Genomic DNA, 6,000 nt, shown 5'->3' with positions numbered 1-6,000 from the left:
TGTGAGCCCCTTTAAGGAGATGATGGTCTGGGTTGTGCTTGGGGGTTGAGCAGGCCTTTGCACAGCGGAAGGTCAGCAGGTGTCTACTCGACCCAAAGTGCTTTGTCCCTTGGGAGCAGGGCCTTCCTAACAGGCCATGGGCCAGGCCTTGAGAGGAGGTGGGGGGGACTCACAGGCAGGGGTGGGGGAAGGTTGGGGAGTTGAAGTCGGTCCTGAGGCAGTGGGGTGGCAAGGGGTGGCAGGGGGTGGGGGTTGGGATTCAGCTGTTCCCTTTTTCTGCCCTGTGCCCAGAGCTGAGGACAGAAAACCACCTGGCTGAGAAGAGGGCTTTCGGGATAGTTGAGGAGAGAGGGTGGTGGGGGAGCCCTAAGGTGCCAGGCTCTGGCCCCACCCTCCCAGACACTACAGTGTTCTAGACGCAGAGCTGCCGAGTGAAGCAGAGGGCATGGAAGCAGGTGGAGAGGCGACGCCAGGGTAGCCTCCACGCGGGAGGGTAGGGATTCTGGTCCCAAACTCAGGAACTGGCTCTGCCACCGGATTCACCCGGGGCAAGTGACTGCCCCTCCCTGGGCCTCAGTTTCCTCATCTGTGAAGTGGAGATACTAATGGTAGCTACCTCACAGGATTGTACGGAGGACGTGAAAGCATGTGTTTGGCCACATGACCTAGGGCCTGGCACATAGTAAGTGCTCATCTCAGGGGCCTCTGGTGTCGTTCTTTGTGGGCTATGTTCACCTCACCATCTCAACCTTCTCAGCTGCCCCTAGAAGGAAGGCAGCCAGGAAGGAAAACACTTTTCTCCAATAAAAAAATGAGATACAAATGTTAAAGATTTTAAGTGAAAAGCTGGGCTACCAAACATGGTCCCCAAACAAAACACCATCAGCAGAAGAAAACAAAAAATACAGTTTTAATAACTCTATAGCTGAACATGTCACCTAATCTGTACTTATTGTTTGTGAAGCTTTTATAGTATCTGTATTTTTTTTTTTTTTTTTTTTTTTAGAAACTGCTTTACCACAGAACATCTGTGCATTGCATTGAGGAAAATGCTGGTGTGGCCATCTCCCCTCACACTGGGCCCCAACTGCACTCCTCTTTTTTTTTTAAGATTTATTTATTTATTTATTTTGAGAGAGGGAAGGAGTGAGTTGTGGGGAGAGGGAGAGGGAGGAGAAGGCTCCCCTGCTGAGCGGGGAGTCTGATGTGGGGCTCGATCCCACAACCCTGAGATCATGGCCTGAGCTAAAATCAAGAGTTGGATGCTCAACCGACTGAGCCCCCCGACCCCAGGCACCTCACCCCAGACGTTCTTTAGAGGCCTGCATTTAAAGCAGGAAGCAGATGCAAAGTGGGAATGATCTCAGCAAACGTTATCTCGAAGCCTCCACGTGTGCTCTTGAAGGCACCGCATGCCCGTTGCTTCCAGCCTCCTTGGAAGGTTCTATCTGCACCAAGAAAAGTCATTGCCTGCCTTATAAAATATTTTCTCCAGTCAAGTACTGTATTCCAGATTACAAGGCTATTTGTGGGTCTTTGTTTGTTTTTATGGGACAGGAAGCTAAAAGACCAGACTGTCCAGTTCATTATCAGCTACTGGCCTGGCAAAGGAAGGCCACTGGCAACGCCAGGCTGAGTGGTTTGCCTGAGGTCCCAGAGACGAGGGCAGGCTGGAGCAGGCCCTCGGGTTTGGGGCCCCGGCTCCACACACCAGAAGGAAGGACCCCAGGCGCTGCTTTGCAACAACTCTCAGGCCTGAGAAGGAGGGAGGCAGGGGGTGCCCTCAGCCGGCACCTCCCAACCCTGTTGGGTATACAGCCACCACAAAGAATCCCTCCAGCCTGAAAGGATCACCCCCACCCCCACTGAGCAGTGGGCATCCCAGCAGCCAAACCCACCAAGCCTCCCTCTATCTGCACACCATGTGGGAGGCAGAGGCCACGAGGCCTCAGGAGCGGCCTGGAAGGAGCAGTAAGGTGCCTGCGCCTCTTCCCATCCCACCAGCCGGCTGCCCAAGAATTCGAGGGCTCACATTTGGCCCCTGACCAGAGCTGAGCTCTGGGTCATTTGCTGTTTCTGTGTTTGGGGTGCGGGGGAAGGACCCTCCTGGCAGGTAGGAAGCGGGCGACAGGCCCAGGCTGCGTGCAGCTCCACTGGCTGGCTGATGGGAGTCCACAAGGGCGGCCGAGTCCACGCGGCAGGTGCCAGCTGAGGCCAGGCTCTGGGGAAGCTCCAGTCGGCCCTTGCGGGCCTGAGCTCATCCCCTGTGCTGCGCCGGCCCTCCAGGACCTGGAGCCGCTCCTCTGGGCCTCTTCCTCAACTTGACTGCCAGGCCCAAAGACCCAGATGTATGTGTCCTCCCCAGGACGTGGGTTTTAAGAGTGAAGTTCTCCTGACCAGCTCCTGCCCCACCCACTGAAGCCCCTTCCCTCACAGGGCCTCGATGCTTCCCACCCATCCAACAGACACAGTGAACCCTGCATCGCTCTAGATGGACAGGAAGACTCCTCAGTTTGTGGGGGTCCAGCCTGAGAGGGAAGGGTCCTGGCTGGGGGGGCCCTACGCAACTCACTTACCCTCCTAAAGCCCCAGCTTCCTGGCTTGCCTCACAAAAGAGGTGTGAGGTCCCCCCCAGGGCTCGAGGGAAGGCGAGAGTGGCAGGGTTGGAACCATCCCAAGACCCAGCTTCCAGCTGCCAAGGCTCTAAGGGGTTGGGACTCAGATGGCTGTGGCCCTGCCTGCCCTTTCCTCCTCTGCCTTCCTGGTTCCAGGAGCCCAGAAGCTGATTAGGAAACCAGTGAGTATGCAAATCCCCGCATTGTTGGGAAATGATCCCGGGGAGCTCCCAGAGGATGGCCTGGTGCCAGCCCCTCCCCACCTCCGCAGGTTCCCCCCCACCCCAGCCTCACCCTGAGGCTCTCAGCAGCAGGGGCCTGACCCTGAGTTCAGTCTCAACGGTGGGTTAACCCTACGGGGGGCGTAGGAGGGCTCCGGAAACCTCAGCCTCCCTGGCAAAGAACAAACTGGCCCCAAATGGATGAAGCTCCCTTCCTTGGATGTCCCCACCCACTCTGTCCCCATCTGACTCCACTACCCTGAGGAAAACCCAGCGGTCCCTAAATGTCTGGGGCATTTCAGCAAGGAGCCCGAGAGCGCTGAGGCTGGGGAAGCAGCCCTCCCAGGCCCCATATCCCCAGTGCTGCCAGCCTTCACACATCCCTGGTCTCCGGAAGGGCGGCTGGTGTGGGGCAGTGACTGGGAAGAGGCCACCACTGACACCGCCCCCTGTGCGGCCACTTCCTCCCCTACACAGAAGGGCAAGACCCCTGCCCTCAAGGTGAGGCTGGGCAGGTCTCCATCAGGGAAACTGGGATTCAGTGGGACACAAATCCAGGAGCCGGCACCTCACACCCTGGGCCTCGCTGGTCCCCAGAGGCTCCTGCCCCCAAATAAGGCAGTCCTGGGATCCTAGCACTTCTGCTCCAGGGCTTCTCAAACCTCTGGTTCATTTTTTTCCCCTAGACCATAGCAGAGTGGGTGGAGTAGAGGGTGGTGAGTAAGAGCCTGTTCTGAGGACCTCCTCGTTCATGGGAAGGGTGTGGGAGATTTGGCTGAAAAGAGACAGGAAGTAGAGCCCTACAATTAAGGGAACACAGGCCATCCCAGGCCATGGTATGTAAATCCTTCCAGCTAGTTCCTGGATGGGGAGGTGGCCTCGGGCTGTCATCCTGGGATATGGCCTTTTGAAGGACATCTCAAGGCAGGTACTGGCCATCTTAAATTGCTCACCCATTTAAGAAATGGCTGCAAATTCGGTAGAAGGGAAGGATCAGGCAACCCACCCCACCCCAACCTGGGCTGGGCATGTTGCTGGGTCTGGGAAGGGTCCAAGGGCTCTGATTATGGTGGCTCTCCAGATTGGCGCCCCACTAAAGGCCAGGGGTGCTTGTGGGGCTCTGCCTGCCACCTGCTGGCGCCTCTTGGTATGACTGTCTGTGTGGCAGGGGGTCGCTGAGCCAACAGGCCCAAACCAAGTGCCCAGAGACAAGCATCTCCAGTAGGAGCCGAAAACAAGACTCTAAGGGGAATAATGTAGAAAGTGCTAAGGCAAAGTGGGAATTCTTTTTTCTTTGCTGTTTTTTTTTTTTAAAAACGTAAGCTCTGTGCCCAGTGTGGAGCTTGAACTCACGACCCTGAGATCAAGAGTCGCCCACTCTATGGACTGCCCTTTTGTTACCCTATGGGTAACAAATCAACCAAGAAAAATCCTCAGAAAGTGGAGGAATAAGAAGGAATGAAAAAGGAGGAAAAAAGGCATGTATTCACATTTAAAAAGTGATTTGGGCAATAAAGTCACAGGGAAATCTGTGTTTTTACTCTTTGACACAGTGGCTCAGCAATCCCACCACTAAGGATCGTATTTGCAACACATAAGGCACTCCGACACTGCCCAAAATGACAAAAGATGAAAAACTGCATTAATGTCATCAGCAGCGGACTGGTTCAATAAACTGTGGTCTACACACATAAAGGAATGCCAAAGAGCCGACAATAATGAGGTTCACAAGCTGCATTCATAGAACACTTTCTAAGCTGTATGACTAGTTACCATTTGGTACTAGGCACAGGGCTGTGTGCATATCGCTCATTCGTGTACAAAGCTCCTCCGGAAGGGTCCGCAAGGAACTGCTTCTGGGAAGGAAAGATGGTTGCTGAGGGATGGGTGGACTTTTTTTTCATTGACCATACTCCTGTACTATGTGAATATATGCCATTTGCATGTTATTATTTATTCAAATTAAATCTTTTAACACCTCCTTAGGGTACAGAAATAAGTTATGGGGATGGGGATCTGAGGAGGGTTCTGTCGGCCCGGGGTCTCCAAAGGTTATTCTTGTCCACGGACAGTAAACGCTTAGAGCACACACACACTCCCCACACGTAGGTGGTGTTACACAGGATAACTGCCCGTTCTGAAGATCAGGATGGCTGAAGTGCAGCTACTTTGTGGTTCAACCTAACGTTTATTCACCAATTATCTCCATGTACTAATGAATATTTTTACATGTTATTATATACCACATTCAAAGTGACAACTAAAAAAGGCTGAGCCAGAAAATAAATACACATTGAAGGCCTGAAATGTACCCTTCCAACCCCCCCCCCCCCCCCAGCCACAGGCCATCCTCCATACCCTCCTCCTTGGGGATCACCGCCCTGTGCTGAGGTGGGGGTCGGAATCAACACCACAGCCCATCTTGGCAGTGACGATTTTACTGTGATTTTACTCTACAGAAGTTTTCCAAAGTGAAAACTGTTTCCAATCCTGAAGATTACCACTTAGAAAATTCAGACACGGTAACATTTACATGGACACAGGAGAATCCCAATGCCTTCTCCTTAGTCACCTTCCCAGGCCCGGAGCAGGACAGCAGCCCGGAGAGGTCCACGTGTACAACACACATGCTCACGCTCACATTCCACGCGGCCCCGTTGCAGCAGCCCTGGCAGTGGGCTTCAGACGGGGATTTTTACGTGGTGCAGTCATGCCTCAGGAGTTGGGAGCGAGCATGAGGGGCAGACAAGTCAGAATAAAGGCAAAAACTAGGTCGCAGAGTGTTTCAAAACAGCATATTTACTCCTTGCAAAGTTAGGCCATTTAAATACTTGTTTCCATTCTCTTCTTCACCACACAGGTTGCGGTATCAACAGTCCTCCTTGTAGAATACTTACAGAGTATTCTCTAGCCCCCAAAGGCTCCATTTCCCAAAGCATTCCAGAGGCCCTCAAGACGCGGACAGCAGCTCTGAACTCCCGGTGCCCTCAGCCTGCCAACCCCGTCCGACTCCCGGCACTTCCCTCAGGCCCTCCCGCTGGCCCCACAGAACAAGCGGTCCTCTCTGTGGGTCGTCCCTGCTCTCCATCTTCAGCCTGAAGGGTCTGACGCGATTTAGAACATGCGGAGTTTCAACAAAATAAACAATTTCTCAGCCCTGGGAA

This window comes from Meles meles, chromosome 1, assembly GCF_922984935.1.
Source record: "Meles meles chromosome 1, mMelMel3.1 paternal haplotype, whole genome shotgun sequence".
In the NCBI taxonomy this organism is placed as follows: domain Eukaryota; kingdom Metazoa; phylum Chordata; class Mammalia; order Carnivora; family Mustelidae; genus Meles; species Meles meles.
Note: the sequence above shows the minus strand (reverse complement) of the source record.